A 22652-nucleotide genomic window follows, 5' to 3' on the forward strand; every position below is an offset into this window, starting at 1 on the left:
CAACTTTGGGCTGGATGTATTCCAGTCTCTGTTTTCCTTTACAAAAAAGTGGTTGAAATGGCTCTGAGCACTATGGGACTTAACTGCTGAGGTCATCAGTCCCCTACAACTTAGAAGTACTTAAACATAACTAACCTAAGGACATCACACACATCCATTCCAGACTGTAGCGCCTAGAACCGCTCGGCCACCACGGCCGGCCTTCCTTTACAGATTTTACCCCCAGCATCATTGAGAACACTGGTGTAATCAAGTGGGTGTTCTACCCTTCATAGGGAATTGCAGGTTTGATCGTATACGCAGAAACTGGTGATTCGTACGTTTGAGAAGTTACAGTACCTATCAATCATGTGGTCTGGGTGGTTCATTTTTTTTATCAGGCAGTGTATATCCAATGAGACTCGTGGTCGTCACTGTGAAAAATTGTCAAGTACTTTGGACGTTGCTATTAGACGTAGCTGATCACGTTAGTAATAATGTAATTTTTTTACATTTAGTTACTTGTTTCACCAAACGAATGTGCACCTAAATGTGTGGAATACCCTGTTGTAAGTGAGGTATACTGAATTAAGAGAATCTATACTGTAACCACAGCTAATAACTTCACTGCCCTTCCTTTTTTATCTTGCTTTAATGGTTCTCATTCTATATTTGGACTGTACTGCTTTTTAGTGGTGTGCTTTTGCCCACAGATAATGATTTTAAAGTGGAGAATGTATTCGTTGGCAGTCGTCAATGGACTTCAACCTCAACGCACCTAGAACGGAAAATAAAACACTGAAGCCAATACTACTTGCTGATGCATTCACTAAGTAAATGACGGAAGTCCATGAAATCCAAATGACTAACAGCCAGTCAGTGATGTAATAGAGACATGTTGCACGCTTTTGTGGAGTCTAGCGAAGACAGCTTCACGATAAACCAACACATGAAACCTAAGCACTTGAGTTAACCGCCCCCCTCCCCCCCCCCCCCCCACCAAACAAACACACGCACGGGTATTAATTAACGCTGGAGCGTCACAAAGAATTCGCAACAAACGGCAGCGCGAGAGGTGAGCTAATTGAGTCGCTAAATTAGAGCGGGGTGCTGGGAGGGAGTCCGCCACATTAAGCCCTGGCTGGTTGGTGCAGGGGATAATGCAGGACTCCCAGGAAGCCTCAGCCACATCTAACACCAGCAGCCGGCGAGCCGCTGTGACTCAGTGGGGATCCACCAGCGCCGACCGAGTACACAAGCAATCTGTGAACCTCGAGCTTTGTGCAGTGCGCGGGATGCTCGAGAGCACATAAGCATAAACGGCAAGTGTCGTCCAGAAAAGGAGGAAGTAGCATACACAACAAACGTTGGTCCAGTACTTGATTATTGCTCCCAAGTCTTTAACCGTTGCCTATTACAGAGTGGAGCAAATAAAAGGGGCCCGGACCAGTGGATACCATTTGTGGCAGCCTTAATGAAGGAGGAAAAGACCTGCAGTTACTTCCAACAGTATGGAGCAAATGGATCATATTCACACCGTCTTGACAGAGTTGTTAGCAGATGCCAATATAGTCGTGGCCCTAGCTTGACACCCAGATCACCTGATCTGCCAGTGTAAAATTGCTTTATGTGGTAAGCTCTCAAGTCTAGGGTGTATCGCCACAATCCTCATAGTGTTCACGAACTGCAGCAGAACATTTCGGATGAGACTGCAGCAATTCCAGCAGTACAGCTTCCATCCGGGTTCAGGAACTTGCTGACAAGGACACAAAATTGCAAAACGATAAATGGTGGTAACTTTCCACATCTTCTGTAATCAGGTTAGCACTGTATTTCCGTTCATCTGCTGTGTTTCTTTCTACCCTGGTGACACGCCAACTAAACACGCTGGGCAGAACAGGTAATAGCATTGTGGAAAGGGCCAAGGGTTGAGGTCAGTTCCTGCTTATAATTGTCATTTACTGTAATTTAGCAGCCCTTTCACTGCTGAAGACCTCCAACAATAAATCTTAACAAGATACACTCCTGGAAATTGAAATAAAAACATCGTGAATTCATTGTCCCAGGAAGGGGAAACTTTATTGACACATTCCTGGGGTCAGATACATCACACGATCACACTGACACAACCACAGGCACATAGACACAGGCAACAGAGCATGCAAAATGTCGGCACTAGTACAGTGTATATCCACCTTTCGCAGCAATGCAGGCTGCTATTCTCCCATGGAGACGATCGTAGAGATGCTGGATGTAGTCCTGTGGAACGGCTTGCCATGCCATTTCCACCTGGCACCTCAGTTGGACCAGCGTTCGTGCTGGACGTGCAGACCGCGTGAGACGACGCTTCATCCAGTCCCAAACATGCTCAATGGGGGACAGATAAGGAGATCTTGCTGGCCAGGGTAGTTGACTTACACCTTCTAGAGCACGTTGGGTGGCAACGGATACATGCGGACGTGCATTGTCCTGTTGGAACAGCAAGTTCCCTTGCCGGTCTAGGAATGGTAGAACGATGGGTTCGATGACGGTTTGGATGTACCGTGCACTATTCAGTGTCCCCTCGACGATCACCAGAGGTGTACGGCCAGTGTAGGAGATCGCTCCCCACACCATGATGCCGGGTGTTGGCCCTGTGTGCATCGGTCGTATGCAGTCCTGATTGTGGCGCTCACCTGCACGGCGCCAAACACGCATACGACCATCATTGGCACCAAGGCAGAAGCGACTCTCATCGCTGAAGACGACACGTCTCCATTCGTCCCACCATTCACGCCTGGCGCGACACCACTGGAGGCGGGCTGCACGATGTTGGGGCGTGAGCGGAAGACGGCCTAACGGTGTGCGGGACCGTAGCCCAGCTTCATGGAGAGGGTTGCGAATGGTCCTCGCCGATACCCCAGGAGCAACAGTATCCCTAATTTGCTGGGAAGTGGCGGTGCGGTCCTCTACGGCACTGCGTAGGATCCTACGGTTTTGGCGTGCATCCGTGCGTCGCTGCGGTCCGGTCGCAGGTCGACGGGCACGTGCACCTATCGCCGACCACTGGCGACAACATCGATGTACTGTGGAGACCTCACGCCCCGCGTATTGAGCAATTCGGCGGTACGTCCAACCGGCCTCCCGCATGCCCACTATACGTCCTCGCTCAAAGTCCGTCAACTGCACATACGGTTCACGTCCACGCTGTCGCGGCATGCTACCAGTGTTAAAGACTGCGATGGAGCTCCGTATGCCACGGCATACTGGCTGCCACTGACGGCGGCGGTGCACAAATGCTGCGCAGCTAGCGCCATTCGACGGCCAAAACCGCGGTTCCTGGTGTGTCCGCTGTGCCGCGCGTGTGATCTTTGCTTGTACAGTCCTCTTGCAGTTTCAGGAGCAAGTATGGTGGGTCTGACACACCGGTGTCAATGTGTTCTTTTTTCCATTTCCAGGAGTGTAAAAACCCGATTAAAATAGCAAATAAAATAATTCGAAAAACAATATACGCAAAGTGCTATACAAATGGCTGAGGGCAACAATTAATTTTCATAATTTTAGAATACATTACCATAGACCTTTAAAGGCAAAGGCCAACATGTTTAACAGCAAGAAATCTTAAAAATCAACAAGATAAAAATCCAATTAAGATAGCAATGAAATAATTTAAAGAAACAACTTATACAAGGTGCAATACCAATGGCTGAGGGTCAATATCAAACTTCAAAATTTCAAAAATCAAACTTCAAAATTTCAAAATATATTACTATAATCCTTAAAGGCAGGGGACCGTAGTGTTTAAGCTTGAAAGGCAAATTTATAAATTTATTTAGCGAAACTTTAAGAAACAACAATAACCATAAGCGTAAAATTTAAAATAGTTGAGAGCAGTTAATTAAACCCCGGTGGCACTCAGGAGGCCTTCGTTCACTTATGTGGGACAGGTGGTGAGCCCAGCTATACTTGACCCGTCGGAACCTAACCAGGGAACAGCCACGGACCGACCGACATCCGCAACAACCGATCGACTCGTGCTAGTTCGTCGCGACGGCTGTTCGGTCGCGACTGACTGCTGGTGTGTTACCCACTCACACCCAGCCATACGAAGGCGGAAATACTGACTCGGGCCCAACCATGCAGTGGTGACACGCCCACTGGCGAAACGACATCCCTGAAGCAGGAAAGGTCCGGCCCAAGTTCCACATGATGGTAAATGAAGGGGCCCAGAAGCGCTCAGAAAACGAGTTACACGTCGCCCCATAAGACGACCGACCTCTCGGAGCCAATACACGGACAACATTAAAAATAACTCGTCAGTCAAATTCCCACAAACTACTCACACAACCTGACAAACACTTTCACGAAGACATGAACGATGCCAAACTGTAAATAAGCACTCACGAAGACAAATCGAGAGTCGATGCACACACACCCACAAACACAGCCGACTCATGAACGATCCATCAAGACCGTGACACGGGTCAAGTGATGCGTGGCGGGTATGGTCATATCGACGCAGCCCTCACTGCTGCTCCAATCCGACTGCTCTAGTGCCGCATTGCTACTCCCGGACATTCAGGTCCGGACTGTGCTCCAGACATGTCCCAACTGACTGACTGCCCGAATTCGCAATCCCAACTGCCTCCAACTCCGAAGCCGAACTGGCGATCCGAACTCTCTTTCCGAACTGCGACCAACTGACTCCTCGCAGCAGAAAACGACAGGGAAGTAACAGCAGTCAAGCAAAGAGACTACGAGAGGGGATATATCGATACAAGCTGCTACCGCCGCTCACGGTCAGGCAAAGCATCCACTCAGTGACAGCAGTGATTTAAATTAACGTAGTGAGGTGGAAGTACTTTAAAAACAGGGTGTAAAATACATAATTGGTGGGAACACGAGCCATACACGGCTCAACTGAAATTCTGATTCCTCGATCACTGTTATTTGCCCTGCCCTGTAGAACTGAAAGAAGTAGAGAAAATCCAAAGACAAGCAGTGCTTTTCACACGATTTCAGTTACTAAGGGCAGAAGAACAACAGTTCGTAACTCGAAAATAATCAGCAAGGTAGCTTTCGATTTGTAGACGCAGATGTAGAGGTGCCACCAGCTACATCTAGATAAACATTAAGCATGGTACCGCTTGGAGGGTACAGTATGCTACTAATAGACATTTCCTTTGCGCCGGCCGCTGTGGACGGGTGGTTGTAGGCGCTTCAGTGCGGAACCGCGCTGGTGCTGCGGCTGCTGCGGTCGCAGGTTCGAATCCTGCCTCGAGAATGGATGAGTGTGATGTCCTTAGGTTAGTTAGGTATAAGTAATTATAAGTCTAGGGGACTGATGACCTCAGATGTTAAGTCCCATAATGATTAGAGGCATTTCAACCATTTCCTTTGCTTATTCGAAAAGTGTCAGTAAGTTGTTTCTGAAATTACGTGTATGGAGTGTAGCCATGTAAGGAAGTGAAGCATGGACGATAAATAGTTTGGACAAGAAGAGAATAGAAGCTTTCGAAATGTGGTGACACAGAAGAATGCTGAAGATTAGATGGGTAGATCACATAACTAATGTGGAGATATTGAATAGAATTGGGGAGAAGAGGAGTTTGTGGCATAACTTGACTAGAAGAAGGGATCGGTTGGTAGGACACGTTCTGAGGCATCAAGGGATCACGAATTTAGGGAGGGCAGCGTGGAGGGTAAAAGTCGTAGAGGGAGACCAAGAGATGAATACACTAAGCAGATTGAGGAGGATGTAGGCTGCAGTACGTACTGGGAGATGAAGCAGCTTGCACAGGTTAGAGTAGCATGGCGAGCAGCATCAAACCAGTCTCAGGACCGAAGACCACAACAACAACAATATTTGGAAAAATAGCTGGAGGAATTGACCATCTATATGCCCACTTACGAACCCAAATTAGTATTTTTGTCGTGCTTTCGCGGTACGTGCGTTGGTAGCATGGTGGTCATCACTATTAACTATCTCGTCATTTTGAACACTGTATTAACGGACACTAAGTACTGTGAAACCACGGCAGAAGTGCTGGTACTAAAACCGGCATCAACTCAGTCAAACATCTGACTACCTCAAGAAATTGTTCCCGAGAGTTTTAACCCCAGACAGCTATAGCGTAGTGCACATTTTGCAGACTCGCTTTCGAATAAATTATTAGTACATTGTTCATGCAATAAGGTATACGCAGGTGGGAAATATGTCAGGTCTCCGGACACAGTTTCTCTGACGTACTTAACACGCTCTGAAGTGATTGAGAGTGCGTGGAATACATAAGCGAGTACAGTAAATATGGACCAAAGCTCTACTTCACAGTGTTAATCACTTTAAGACTAAATAATACGGTGGTAGAATTCAGGTGTCTCTTTCACTTTACGTTATGAATCTCATCTATGGGACGACAAGGAGAAAGCATCCATGCGCTACACGTTTAATGAAACACGTTTTCGGAAACACGTAATTGTCTTCCACTGCTACGCGCAAGTTTGAAATTTTTCAAAGTACCAATACTTCTCTTCTGCAATAGGGCGAACATTTATCGACGTCGCCCTGGGGCTCCACGACGCTTCAGACAGAAAGGTGTCGACACATGTGGACAGAGGCCAGAGCCCAGTTATAGGAGGTGTAAAGTGGCTCAGTGATGTCAGATTGGCACCTAACTGCACCACAATGCTGCTCAGTACCAGCTTGGACGTGTCATATTATGATCGTCACATCATCTCTTACTAACACCTGACCCCTTCTCTTCACTCCTCTGCGATAGAGGTCAGAATCGCGAAGCGAAGCGTTGAAATCACACAGTTTACTTACGGGTGGCCCCGGAAAATATTTCACGCACACCGCACCTCAGAAGTGACACAGTAAGGCCTCAAAGACTGCTGTAAAGGAGGACTTGATTCCCACATATTTTGTGGTAGAAATCGACAAAAAGCCTTTGACACTGCTGACACGGAATGGACATTTCAGTTCCTCTGTGAAGGCGTTGTAGCTCTGCAACCCCAATGAACGTGATCTGACCTCTTCGGAGTGTAGCGCCGCACAAATGTTTGCTCTGGTTTAGACGGCCGAAACACTAGGGACCATTCAGAACTATTAGACGGAATCTGAATACGCTTGATCAGAGGCAGCAAGGAGTCCTTATACTTTATCAGCCACCGTGCTTTGCGACCTCATGTAGCATGGTCACAGGGAGCGGTGGAAGGGGCGGGGGGGTGGGGGTGGGGGGGGGGGGGGTGCGTAATTAATATCTGCGTAAAAAAAATGGAAAGTGCACACAGTTAGTGAACACACTCAGTACCTTATATGCATGTCCGACATGCACTTTAAATATGTTTCTGTGCAAAGGAAGCCATTCATTCATTCCTAGGTTCTGGTGTAATACAACACCATTTCCACACATCTCAGCCGAGTGGCACTACGTTGCTGAACTAACGTTTTGCTGAATGTTAAATCTAAGGAACGCCTATTACACTGGCGTCTTGGTGTCAGTGCATAGCTGTCTCTGTACAGAAGCATTTTTAAAATGGGCAACAAAAGTGCTTCGGTGACATCGAGGATGCTGCAGAACTCAGTGGAGGAGGGAGGAGATTGCGAGACCCTTTGCCATTTTATTCTCTCATATGTCTGTATCGCAGTTCCGTGTGTTCACCCAAAGAAGGGCGCAAAACAATAGGGCTGAAAAAGCGGGAACATCCTTTGTTGCTTCAGATCACGTTCAGATATCGCTGAATGATTTCAAAAGCCTCCTAGTGTTTCCACTCTGAACACCACAGCAAAAATTGCGGTAGCACTTCACTCGAAAGGGGTCACATCACGGTCAGTTGGGTTGAAGCCCAAAGTCTCCCTAGGGAAGGGTTGAAACGTCCACGGGAGAGTCATCTGTGTCAAGGGTTGTCCAGAACGTCATCTTACTGCTCATTGTACAGTGATCTGTCATTTTCAGCTGATTGATGTATAGTGATCAGCGTCCCAAGGGAAGACGTGGGTTCATTGACGCCTTTTACGCCACCCTTGAGACGTTTCCGTGGTGTTTCAGAAATGTTTCCCTCCCACCCCTAAGAAAACTGCGGGATTTCAAAGCTAGATGTAGCTGTTCTGCCCTCCGTCGCAGACGTGTCAGAAGGAGTGAACTTTGGATAACAGCCAATGTTACTGCCTTCCCATCATGTGACGCGTCCACGGTGGAATGGGTAAGATTGTGCTGAAATTTGTTGGTAATGGGACATCAGTGAGCCACTTTCCACCTAAAATGAATTTCTGAACTCAGGCCCTTTTTTCCCACATGGATCGGCACTTGCTCTTTGAAGCGTCACTAGCCCGAGGGTGATGATGCAGTGTGTCACACATTAGCACTGCTACAGAGAAAATTTGTAAGTACAGTTGATGCCAATACCGAACTTATGCGTTAGATCCGTATACAATTAACGGGTGAGTTGTGTTGCGCGGTATAGCTTTCTCGCAACTAAACTATACGCAGGGGGAGAAAAATACTAGCGCAAGACATTGAAATAATTCGAAAACTATACATCGCATCAAAAAATTCTCCTTACGATTTTATGGCAAAATCCACATACGTTTTTTCTCAGGCATTTTCTTTGCTTCGCCACAGATGGCGTATGCAATAGAAACGGGTAAGCAATCGTAATTTACAACGTGCTGCTCAACGGCCCTTGAATATCCAATTGGCAGGTGAGACCTCATCTCCATGCTTCGAGAGTAGTACAGGTCAGTATGTCATAGCCCCTATTGGAAACCGGATTCGCAATGTTAATATTAAAGTTGGTGACACTACCTTGCAACACGTACTGTCACTGGGAAAGTAGGGTAGTCTACGCCTCGAGACACGGTCACAGAGGCGCGTCGAGTAATCCCCTGTTCGATACCTCGAAGGAATACAACGAGGTAAATTGATGTTCCGATTGGAAGTTGTGAAATACTAGCCTTTCCTACCCTCGCACCATAGTGGTGGGGTCTCACGTCCATTGGATGTACAAGGGCCACTGAGTAGCACGTCGTAAATTACGATTGTTTATCCCTTTCTATTCCTCCGATAATAGAGCCATCTGTGCCGAAGGCTAAAAGATGCCTCGGACAAAACGTCTGTAGATTTTGCCGTAAAATATTAATACGAAATAAAAATATTGGGTCCCCAATTAAGACTTCAGTGTCGCACGATGGCATCCTAACACGGGGTGTGGTGGGGGATTGAGTGTGGTACCGTTGGATGTCCCCCTCTGAGACAAACAAATTCCAGTTATGACTTCTGTTGACCCGATGTGTAGCTTTCGAGACACTGATACTCCAATGTCTTTAGTTAAAATGAACACTATGTTCTGTACTTGATACGAGCTAACCTTCAGTCAGTTACACATTATAGCAAGAGAGTGTTCGTTAAAGTAAGACGTCGAGGTACTAGTTAAAGCATCTGGTTTCGATTCTCAGGAAACATCTGCTGTCACTCCTCCACAGACATTCAACCCCCTCATTGAAGGTGTGTGCAGCATACCGCTATAAATGATAAGAGTGGGTATCTGCGCATGCTCTAATGACCTAGTGTACCATGTCGAAAACTACATATTTTTTCTCACATTTCAAAACATTTTCTTACTCCTTTCACACAATTTACCCACCATTATGAAGGTCTGGAAATGCTCCTGCGTTAGATGTTTGTCCAGGCTGCCTGGAGACATTGATACGCTTTTCTACTGGGTGACCTTTGGAGTCTCGTTGTGTTCGGTTTCCGTATTTTTCCTATCGGCTTTTTCATTTAAAACTGTACAAGTCTCTTTCCGCAAACGTGAATAAATTTCTAGTTCTACAATATCGATACGCCAGTCTTCGTCAGTTTCGACCAACAATTGTAAAAAATCCTCTCTAATTGAAGCATTTACCAGATGCAGTGAGAATGTGGACTTACTGATCTCACTTTTACAAATATGTTCTTTGTATCTGACATGTATTTTTCGTATAGTTCGGCATAAATAAAACTATGTATGTTCGGGTCTCAAAAGTCTTATTTTTAAATTCATATGGTGTTATAAATTTCATTCGTCGGCAAGTGTGTGTTTTACACCATAACGTTGTTATTTGAAAGAAAGTTATATCCTTCTATATTTTGTACAATGTTTACACAGAGAAAAGCAAACACATCTCGATGTGTCTGCGCACTGAAGCGACATTGAATTCGAGAAGCAGTGCAAAGGAACGGTACAGCCTAGGGCAACAGACCGTATGAGCTGCTCGTGACGTGGCCAAGTAAGGACACTGATGACCCTGGTGTTCGCACTTCTGCTGGCCGGTAGGCTAAACATCAGGCGCTAGCAGCTCTGCCCCATGCGAGGCAGCGGTGTGCACCTGGTTCCGTGTGTTTGCCCGAGGGACAAGCTCGGCCGGTGCGAGGCCCGCTGCGGCAGGCGGAAGCGACTAGCGCCACTACTCAGCACCGAGCCGGGCAGAAAATTTGGCGTGGCGCATTAAGTGTACGGGGTGCGCAGCGGAGCGCTGGGATTTCCGCCATTACGGGAAGCCGGCGGTCTCGCGGGCAGCGGCAGCCGCAGGCGCTGCCTCTGCTGGCGCGCAGGGAGGCGGCGGCGAGTCTCGCAGGCGCCACTGTTACTCCACTCCCACCTTGCAGTCTCAAGAGCCAGACTTAATTTGCCTTAATAGCACAAAAACGCAAATCGTTTAGCATCCATAATGTTTTGTATGCATTTACAAGGGGTAATAATTCCACATGTAAAGGAGACAGGAAGAACAAGTTGATATACTGATTTTGTACTCCTATTCTTTAATCATGGTCTAGGCCACAAGCCTCTTCTGTCTTCTAAGTATCCAACCATCTTTTTCTCTGTATTTCTACGGATCTTGTAGCTAAAAGTTTAAAAATGTTAGGCTTGTTTGGGTAGTGTTGAATCTGGCAATCCTTGTAGATATTCCAGTTGTGCTCTTATGTCAACATTTATAAGTCTACCTAAACTTATACAACCATTCCTCAATCCTTCTAGAAATTTCATTCCTGCCGCTTCTTTTCTACTTTCTCGCTTTTTAGCAGTTGTCCAGATTTCGCTTCCAAATAACTATGTTGGGGAGGCCATTAGCTAATAAGACTTTATTTTTCTTTTTTTTCTCACTTCGCTCTCAGTGTCCTATTGACTGTTCCGCAGAACATTTGATATTTCCGCAAATTGTAGTCAATGTCGAGTTCCCTCTGCAGGCTTATAATATATCCCGGGTAAATGAATTGCATAACTTGTTCAGTGGATTGTTTTCTATTGTGTTCTAACTTATCAGCGATTTTGTTCCTTAGAAAGCCAACACTTTTGTTTTCGGAACAGATATTTTTATGCTATATTCTTTATAAATCTGGTGCAGTTTTCATTTGGATCTGTGCCTCAAAGGGCACTGAGTACTATTGGAGTTAAAACCTGAGGTCATGAGTCCTTTCGACTTAAAACTACTTAAACCTAACTAAAGTAAGGACATCACACACATCCATGCCCGAGGCAGCATTCGAACCTCCGACCATAGTGGTCACATGGTTCCAGACTGAAGCGCCTAGAACCGCTCGCCACTTCAGCCTGCCATGGATGTTGGTAGCGAAGTGTCGCCATCTGGTAAAAATTACAAGTTGGTCTGCGAAAAGCATCACCATCATCATAATCATCATCATTTAAGACTGATTATGCCTTTCAGCGTTCAGTCTGGGGCATAGCCACCTTTATAATATTCCTCCACGATACCCTATTCAGTGCAAACATTAGTGCCTCATCTGATGTTAATCCTATTACTTCAAAATCATTCTTAACCGAATCCAGGTACTGTCTCCTTGGTCTGCCCCTACTCCTCCTACCCTCTACTGCTGAACCCTTGAGTCTCTTGGGTAACCTTGCTTCCCCCATGCGTGTAACATGACCCCACCATCTAAGCCTGTTTGCCCTGAATGCTACATCTATAGAGTTCATTCCCAGTTTTTCTTTGATTTCCTTATTGTGGACACCCTCTTGCCATTGTTCCCATCTGCTAGTACCTGCAATCATCCTAGCTACTTTCATATCCGTAAACTCAACCTTACTGATAAGGTAACCTGAATCCACCCAGCTTTCGCTCCCATACAACAAAGTTGGTCGAAAGATTGAACGGTGCACAGAAAACTTAGTCTTGGTACTGACTTCCTTCTTGCAGAAGAGAGTAGATCGTAGCTGAGCGCTCACTGCATTAGCTTTGCTACACCTCGCTTCCAGTTCTTTCACTATGTTGTCATCCTGTGAGAATATGCATCCTAAGTACTTGAAACCGTCCACCTCTTCTAACTTTGTTCCTCTTATTTGGCACACAATCACTTTATATTTCTTTCCCACTGACATTACTTTCGTTTTGGAGATGCTAATCTTCATACCATAGTCGTTACTTTTCTGATGTAGCTCTGAAAGATTACTTTACAGACTTTCAATCGAATCTGCCATCACAACTAAGTCATCCGCATTTGCAAGACTGCTTATTTTGTGTTCACATATCTTAATCTCACCCACCAGTCTATTGTTTTCAACATATGATCCATAAATAATATGAACAACAGTGGAGACAGGTTGCAGCCTTGTCTTTCCCCTGAAACTACTCTGAACCATGAACTCAATTTACCGTCAACTCTAACTGGTGCGTGACTGTCCATGTAAAGACCTTTAATTGCTTGCAGAAGTTTGCCTCCTATTCCATAATCTCTTAGAACAGACAATAACTTCCACCTAGGAACGCGGACATATGCCTTTTCTAGATCTATAAAGCATAGATACAATTCCCTGTTCCATTCATAACATTTCTCCATTATTTGCTGTAAGCTAAAAATCTGGTCCTTGTAACGTTCCCAGGCAGCACACACACTATTAATAGAATGAAAAGACATTTAATTGTACTATGTACGCAGCTATGAAGCAATTCGTATGTACTGTAATTATTTAACAAATAATGTTATTTAATTTTGTGTGAAGGCCGTTGGTTATTATTCTAATATTTTCTTTAATAATATTCTCGATGTATTTACGATTGTAATATTTCTATACTCATAGTGTAATTACGAAATATGTTAATATCTGCGATGAAAAATGTAAAATATAGCCACAGAGGAAAATAATGTTGTAAGATTACAAAGAGACATTCACAATCAGCAATAATATAAATTGCGCTACATAATGTGTATTCTTTATCGTCTTCCTAGAGAGCTGAGGAAGAGAGGAACTTGTGACGTAGCATTATATGAATGAGTGGACTTCTTTTGTCTGTATCTATCCTTAGCCGCCATTAGAGGGAGAAATTATAAAGGTGTGTAATTTTAATTATTGTTATGGTCTAAATACATCATAATTTATCAAAACTGTGTATTAATAATGTAAATTAGCTTGCCCATGTCATCTATAATATTTCTTTAAAGAATTTTCAGCACTTTTAGCGATTATAGTTGGTGTTGCTGGGCTGTGCCACGACCGAACGATTTGAAGCGGCGGTACATTTAAAAAATTGTTCCGCTATAATATTAACCAAACCCGTAAATCGAGAGCAGGTAAAATTGGCAGTGAATTACGAAATATTTTTCTTTTACAGCAATCCTGAGGCTGACTGAATGCATTACTGGTTTTACATTTGTGCATTCATAGGCGGATAATTAACGTTGAAATTGTTAATCTGTTGGTTCTTTCCCTTTCTAAAACAAGTAACTTAAACGTATAGTGAAGTGTGTTTTGTCAATGATAATTAAACGTTCAGGTCGGCTTGACAAAATGTAACCATTTTATGCTTACAGAGACAGTCTTGTGTCCCATAGCGAACGCCGGAAAAGAATTCATTATACATTTAAAAACCCACTGCATCTAGCAAATGTGTGACAAGGCAGAAATACGTAAAAAACTGTAATTTAAATAAGTTTCAAATAAAGGTTATTAATCAGTTAGTTTGAATTTATCAGGAAGAGAGGGTTACTAAGGTTCACGTAATTTTAAATGTGCTTAATTCTGTCTAAATGAATTTTTATTACCACACTTAAATAAGGGGTACTACAACAAATTTCGCACTGAAAGAGTAAATAACATAAATGTTTAAAACCATTTCTTCCCCATTTTCGTTCATTCTTATTACACAATAAACATATTTTTTTCATATAATAAATATCTCTTTTTTTCATCAAATCCTGACAACGCCCAAGAGGCCTAAACCCACCCTGATATTCATCCAATTGGTCCTCAACTAATACTCGCACTTTTCTTTCAACAATACCTGAGAAAATTTTACGCACAACGCTGATTAAAGAGATACCTCTGTAGTTGTTACAAACTTTTCTGTTTCCATGTTTAAAGATTGGTGTGATTAAATCTTTTGTCCAGTCTGATGGAACCTGTCCCGACTCCCAGGCCATTTCAGTTGTCCTGTGTAGCCATTTAAGACCTGACACTGTATTTGATGATATCCGACTTAATTTCATCCACCCGAGCTGCTTTATTGCACTGCAATCTATTGACCATTTTCTCGACTTCCTCAAATGTGATCCTATTTTCATCATCATTCCTATTCCATTCTTCCTCGAAATCTGAAACATTACTGATCGTATTTTCACCTACATTGAGCAACTCTTCAAAATATTCCCTCCATCTGCCCAAGGCATCCACAGGATTCACCAGCAGTTTTCTAGGCCTGTACAAAATACTTGTCATTTCCTTCTTAGCTCCCTTTCAAAGACTGCTAATTACACTCCAAATGGCTTTTCAGTAGCTTGACCCACATTCTCCAACCTGTTTCCAAAGTCTTCCCAAGATTTCTTCTTGGTTGCTGCAATTATCTGATTGGCTTTGTTTCTTTCTTCAACACAACTTTCTCTGTCTACCTCAGTTCTAGTATGTAGCCATTTTTGATACGCCTTCTTTTTCCTTTTACAGACTGCCTTGACTGTGTCATTCCACCAAGTGGTTTGCTTCATCCTACCTTTACACACTACTGTTCCAAGACATTCTTTAGCCACTTCTAGTATTGTGTCCCTGTATCTTGTCTATTCCTTTTCCAATGACTATAATTACATTAAACTAACTGGTACCTTTCTGAGATCTCTGTTATGTACTTGTGCCTGATTTCCTTATTATGAAGTTTCTCCACTCTTATCCTCCTACATATGGACCTGACCTCCTGCACTTTCGGCCTCACAATCCCTATTTCACTGCAGATTAAAAACTGGTCAGTGTCATCAAAGAATCCCCTGAATACACGTGTGTCCCTCACAGCCTTCCTGAATTCTTGATCTGTTATTATATAGTCAATGACAGATCTGGTTCCCCTGCCTTCCCAAGTATAAAGGGCAATGTTCTTATGTTTAAAAAACCCATAACCTTTTCATACCCTTCTGTTCGATTTCCAATCCTGGCGTTAAAATCACCCATGAGCAGAACACTGTCCTTGTCCTTTACTCTAACAACTACATCACTGAGAGCCTCATAAAAACTATCCATCTTATCTTGATCTGTCCCTTCACAATGCGAATATACTGACACAATCCTAATATTGTTGCTAGAAACGGTCAAATCTATCCACATCAGTCGTTCGTTTACATACCTTATTGCAACTACGCTGGGTCCCTTTTCTTTCCTGATGTAAAGCCCTACACCCCATTGTGCTATTGCTGCTTGGACTCCTGATAGGTAGACCTTGGATTCTCCCACTTCCTCTTCTTTCTCGCCCCTTACCTGAATGCCACCAACAGCTAAAACGTCCAGCCCCATCTTACTTGCAGCCTCTGCCACCTCTACCTTCTTCCCAGAGTAGCCCTCACTGATATTAATAGCTGCCCATCTCTTTACCATTTGTTTACCAAGTCGTATCTTAGGAGTCCCTGGTTTGTCAGTTACAGGTGGGTCTCCGTCACCTCCTAAGGTCCGAGGCATTTTGCTTTGATTGTTGTCAGCATGATATTTCAAGTACCAGGAAAGCAGGTTGCTAGCCTTACTTGCCCCGTGTCCCATTGTGTATTACCCCTAACACTCGAGGGACTAACCTGTGGATTGCTGTATGAGCAAAAGGGTGACCACGACTCGAATATGTCCGAGATGCCCTGCCTTATTAAAAAGTAACTGGTATCCCGACTGTCGGGACCAATTACTTGGCCACTCATACGTTTCCGTAGTTCATGAACTAGGATATGACTACAGGAACCCACAGCATGAATCCAGCATCGTATGAAAAAATGTCTTATTTGATAATCCCAAGCCTGGATCAATTTCTTCTTTCCAAGTTCCAGTCATACCTTGAATGTGCATATTAGAGAGTGTGGTTGATAAGTTACACCCTGGTCAAACCCTGTGTTTTTCCTGTGCCTTCTGATAGAGTGCATATTAGAGAGTGTGATTGATAAGTTACACCCTTGTCGAACCCTGTGTTTTTCCTGTGCCTTCTGATACAGCATTTTTAGTCTTTATACATATTTTTGTACCTTCATATAGAATTCCTGTCGTCTTTATTATTTTCTGAATATATCAGTTCCTGTGTTACATGTTCCCTAATATTTCCCGTCTACAGGGTCAAAGTTTTTTCTAAGTGTGTAAATGAGATGCGTGTTTCCCTACTGAACTCACTTTCTTTCTCAATGATTTATTTAAGCGTCGAACATAATCAGTATATGGTCTTACTTTTCTGAAATCATTTTGTTCTTCAACTAACATATTTGCGACTATAATTTGTAAACGTTGATTTATTGTCTTGGCCCAAAGCTTATATTCCGTGTTCGCTAATGTCATGCCACGATAATCAGCAGTCGTTTTGCAAGGTTCTTCACCAACATGTAAAAAGAAACGATGTGTTGCTGCATTATCGGAGTATATCTTGGGGAAATTACTTTGGTACTCCAAGTTCGCAATCATTTCAATCTTTAAAAGCTTACGTGGGAACGAAAAACAAAAACATTACCGATAACTAGATTCGGTAGAGAGACATAGTGCTAATGAAACTAGACGTTTACTCGTCCGGCTGCGGATACCAAGAATTCTACCAACAGTACAATGTGTATAAACTAAAGTAACTAAACTATGTCGAAACAGGCCTTGGAAGGTCGAACGGTACCGACCGGCCGCCGTGTCATCCTCAACCCACAGGCGGAAATGGATGCGAATATGGAGGAGCATGTGGTTAAAATGGAAATAAGCGTTTGGCGTGATTAGCCGAGAGGTCCCTTACGGGGCAGATCCGGCCGCCTTGGTGCAGGTCTTCTTACATTCGACGCCACATTGGGTGACTTGCGCCGGATGGCTATGAAATGATGATGAAGACAACATAACACTCAGTCCCTGAGAGGAGAGAATCCCCGACCCAGCCGGGAATCGAACCCGGGCCCGTAGGACGGCAATCCGTCACGCTGACCACTCAACTATCGGGGCGGACAGACCATGTGGTCAGCACACCGCTCTCCCGGCCCTGTGTCAGTTTCAGAGACCGGAGCCGCTAATTCCCACTCAAGCAGCTCCTCAGTTTGTCTCACAAGGGCTGAGTGCACCCCGCTTGCCAACAGCGGTCTGCATTCCGGATGGTCACCCAACCACGTACTAGCCCAGTCCGACAGCGCTTAACTTCGGTGATCTGACGGGAACCGGTGTTACCACTGGGGCAAGGCTATTGGCTGCAAAGTATACAAGCACGCCTGAAATATTCAAACACGATTTTCTCTAAAACTGTTGAGAGTTGCGTCTCCTAATTTACGTATGTTGAAGTACTTCAAATGGTTCAAATGGCGCTGAGCACTAAGGGACTTACCATCTATGGTCATCAGTCCCCTAGAACTTGGAACTACTTAAACCTAACTAACCTAAGGACGTCACACAACACCCAGTCATCACGAGGCAGAGAAAATCCCTGACCCCGCCGGGAATCGAACCCGGGAACCCGGGCGCGGTGTTGAAGTACTAGTAGTGCCCTTACACACACTGTCTATAAGAATAAAATCGGTGAGGGGAAGTTGGTACGGTCCCCTTGTTAGTGTCTGCTTTTCTGCTTGTTGGCAGCAGAATCATGTTGTCGATTTACTGAAGTACACGAGAACCGTGGCGCTTACTTTCTGCTCAACTTGTGATTAAAAATATTGGGAAGGCTTAGTTAAGTCAAACCGTGCCTGAGGGGGCAGAGATTAATTCTTCTCGTTTGGTTGGTGCTAAAGCGCCACCTAAAACTAGAGCCTATTTTGGTTTGATGTCTTTGCAGGCATATGGTGACGGACATGCAGGAGGTATCGTGAGAAAAATACTCATAAACTCGCTACGCTAGACCATGTGTAAATTGTCAACGAATAAATATTTATATATTGTTTTATATGAAACGTGAGTGGTATGCATTTCTAGGGTAGAGATGGAATTTAGTAGTAATGATGTCAGTGGAGTGGTAGTGGCTGGAGGAGCTGCGAATACGTAATTATGACACAGAAGTGCTTCAAAATACTAGTTTGAAAATGCAACTAGCAAAAGACCAAGTAAAGCCACCGTGGTGTGACACAGAATCCATAAAAATATTGGGATCTGTTAACTACACACTTCGAGGCCTGAAAACTACTAGAAGAAGTTGTGTGTATATTCACACAGCACTGTAGTTCTATTTTTTATCTTGGTGACTCGCGCATGCCCGCCCAGACGCAGGAGATTGCTGCGTTGCCAGTTGCAAACGCTGCACGCGCCAAGAGAAGCAGAGCCATAGTGCAGTACAGTATAGTATAGTTCGCAGACTTACGTTTAAGGGGGAAAGCGCAGTTCACGAAGTAAAGCCACCACGGCCGCATTAACACTTTCACTGCTATAGAGACGTGCTCCCCTGCATTGCTCGCCTGTGCAGACACATGGTGTTCCGACTGCTTTGACACACTTATCATTCGATCTCACTAAAACTATTTGGCCCAAAAATTTGATTTTTAAACATCTTCTTGACTAATACCTTCCCCCCATAAACGACTTAATTTTGTTTCGATGTTCAACGCAGTTATTGTTGAGCATTGAATGTCGTAAACCATTGCACGAAATTTTTAAGAAGTTGCAGAGAAAAGACCGTAGCGTAAACTTTCCGTATGGTCGATTTTAGTTGCCACAATGTTTAGAATGAAATGTGGACAAGATACCTAAATTTCATATAAAATCTTCTGTGTAACTATGTCTCATTTAATTTAAGTACCAGATATGTGTCGTACGTAATATTGGGAATTATTCCATCTTTAGCGACTGTAATACAAATTTTATTTATACCAGAGTCATTTCGCATTTTTTCTAAAACGTTCTGATCAAACCAAAGTAGCCGAAATACACAAAACTGAATCGGGGACGTAATAAAACATACAAAATACAATATATTGTCAGTGAGGTACATTGTGCAAACAATTAGTGTCACTACGGACAGGAAATACTTGCCAAAACATAGATCACTCGCCGAAAACATTGAATATATGTTGCCAAAGCAACGAAGCAAAGAATTGTGTCAGACAATCAAGTAGCTCAGCAATGTATGAGCCGAAATTCTGCTCTAAATAGTACTTTTAATACTGTCGCAAAAGAATACATCTCAGTATGAATAGTGAAACACCGACTGCGTAAGAGAAGATATACAAACAAAAAAGATAACATGATCAGTCTATGTTTGTCTTTTCATTGTTTTTAATAGCTGTGAAAAGGAATATTGAAGGGCAAAATTAGAAATCCGAGAACTTATTATGATTATAATGATGAGATAAAGCACTAGAAATTTCAAAAAATTACAGTCAAATGCAATAAAATTCATGGAGTCAGACACTTCGATATTGTTTTTAAATGAAGTAAATATAAACACCGATGAAGGTTGGAACTCAGAACCTTTCTCTTACCAGTCAATCATCTTAACCATGACGCTAACGTAACTCATCATTCAACACCTCTCCTGGAGGACTCTAAAGTATCAAGCAAAATACTGAGAAACACTGTTGACATGACTATGAATTATTCACGTTTCATTGAGGTACAATAGGAAATAAACAATTACCACCATTCTTTGTAGCCAAAAGAGATGTTCGTGAGAATGGTACAAACACCATTCCTTGCTATCGCCTGAATTAGGTGGCTTATTGCTTGTTTGGTGTAATCAATTAATCGAATATGAAGCATTTGCTGTAAGGAATTTTTTTTCCAAACTGTCTATAAGAGAAAAAGTGCTATCAAGACATTGCTTTTGTTCAATTACTTATTTTTCACTGAACGTTTCTGAAACTGATGACACTCGTCATGGCTCTACATTGCAGTCGAACTCTGGCAACGTCGTTCTCTGTTCATTGGCTGACTGTGTTTTGTGACGTCAGATGCGCAGAACGAACCTAAACTTGGCCGACGTCGTAAATGACGTGCACTATAGTCGCAGTCACATCGGCCCACTCCAGGCACAGTCTTCCCGTGAACCAGATAAGCAATGTCCGGGCCATTCTTCATGTGTCAAGTGACGCACTCTCGGTATAGACAGCCTCCGACGAACTCTCTGCTTCGCAAACAAATATTTGCATTCTAGGCCATGTTACTGCACTCAGTAGGCTGCAGGAACAAAACAGCACAAAACGGCTAGAAACCGTGCTCCCGGGCCATTTCGTCCACGGCCCCGGATCCAAGCTCAGGCCGTTCCACTGCTCACAGCAAGCCTGCAGGAACCGACTACCAGAGAGCCAAGTCAGCCCCGACGATCGCGGCAGTGGAGCATTCGACGCCACTTTCCTTGTATTGTCGATAGGCTGGCAAAGTCATTTTCTTTACTGTCCCACTCGCAAATAGAGCGAGGGAGAAACAACCGTCTGTATGTCTCTGTACGATCCCTGATCTCTGTTATGTCATTTCTGTAGTCCTTACGCGATATGCACACTGGCGGCAATAGAACTGTAGTAAGCTTCAAATAACGTTTATATAAATTTTCTCAATAGTGTTCCTCGAAAAGATCTTCGCCTTCCCTCCACGCATTATTATTTGAGTTTTGATTTTATCCATACTGGATGAGAGGTCGTGGCTGTGAATGTCAATGTTATAAAATATATCGGCTCAACCACTTGTTTATAGTGTAAGACACTAAGATTGACGCGTTTCAGAAGTCCAGCTTCCATCATCAGAATAATAAAAAGAAAAAGATCCGTTTAAATTCGCTATAATGGAACATGTACCAGGCACAATAAAATTGACAATAAAATTAAAACATCGTGGCTACTTCCCTTGTTGCAGCCGTGGCTTCCAAGGTGCATCTCCACATAGTCGTCAAAATATAAAAAACTCTAAAATGGTGTCGCCTATGGAGTTCAACATCTAACCACATGGCTCTCTCCTCTATCGTCGTAAACCCTCCGTGCGTCTTCGTTGATACCACACACCAGGTAGTCAAACACGACACTGAAACGTGAGTGAGCTCACGCAGCAAGTAAACATGGAAGTCATGGAGATGTCTATACAAACAAATAACGTATACATGTTCCAAGGACCTCATGAAATGATGGTATCCTGCAGCAGTTTTCCTGATCTGTCCAAAATACTTGTCATTTCCTTCTTACCTCCATTTCAAAGACTGCTAATTACACTCCAGAATGGTTTTCCAGCAGCTTGACCCAAAGTCTCCAAACTGTTTCCAAGGTCTTCCCAAGATTTCTTCTTGGATGCTACAATTATCTGTTTGGTTTTGTTTCTTTCTTCAACATAACTTTCTCGGTCTACCTGAGTTCTAGTATGTAGCCATTTTTTAAACGCCTTCTTTTTCCTTTTACACGCTGCCTTGACTGTGTCATTTCACCTAGCTGTTTGCTTCAACCTACTTTTACACACTAGTGTTCCAAGACATTCTTTAGCCACTTCTAGTATTATGTCCCTGTATCTTGTCCATTCCTTTTCCAATCAATGTAATGGCCTACATTGAAGTAACTGGTACCTTTCTGAGATCGCTGTTATGTACTTGTACCTGATTTCCTTATCCTGAAGTTTCTCCACTCTTATCCTCCTACATATGGACCTGACCTCCTGCACTTTAAGCCTCACAATCCCAATTTCACTGCAGATTAAATAATGATCAGTGTCATCAAAGAATCCCCTGAATACACGTGTGTCTTTCACAGCCTTCCTGAATTACTGATTTGTTATTATATAGTCAATGACAGATCTGGTTTCCCTGCCTTCCCAAGTATACTGGTCAATGTTCTTATGTTTAAAAAAGGAGTTTGTGATTACTAAGCCCATACTGGCACAGAAATCCAAGAGTTGTTTCCCGTTCCTGTTGGCCTCAATATCCTCTCCAAATTTAACCATAGCCTTTTTATACCCTTCTGTTCGATTTCCAATCGTGGCACTAAAATCACCCATGAGCAGAACACTGTCCTTGTCCTTTACTCTAACAACTACATCACTGAGAGCCTCATAAAAACTATCCATCTTATCTTGATCTGTCCCTTCACAATGCGAATATACTGAGACAATCCTAATATTCTTGCTAGAAACTGTCAACTCTACCCACATCAGTCGTTCGTTTACATACCTTATTGCAACTACGCTGGGTTCCATTTCTTTCCTGATGTAAAGCCCTACACCCTATTGTGCTATTCCTGCTTTGACTCCTGGCAGGTAGACCTTGTATCCTCCCACTTCCTCTTCTTTCTCACCCCTTACCCGAATGTCACTAACAGCTAAAACGTCCAGCCCCA

General features: G+C 43.6%; 1 pseudogene; it reads right to left on the minus strand.

Moving 5' to 3' along the window:
* Positions 1–17495: 17495 nt before the first annotated feature.
* Positions 17496–17613, minus strand: LOC126274387 (5S ribosomal RNA; annotated as a pseudogene).
* Between the last annotated feature and the right edge of the window lie 5039 nt (positions 17614–22652).

This window comes from Schistocerca gregaria, chromosome 5 (assembly GCF_023897955.1).
Source record: "Schistocerca gregaria isolate iqSchGreg1 chromosome 5, iqSchGreg1.2, whole genome shotgun sequence".
NCBI classification, from domain to species: domain Eukaryota; kingdom Metazoa; phylum Arthropoda; class Insecta; order Orthoptera; family Acrididae; genus Schistocerca; species Schistocerca gregaria.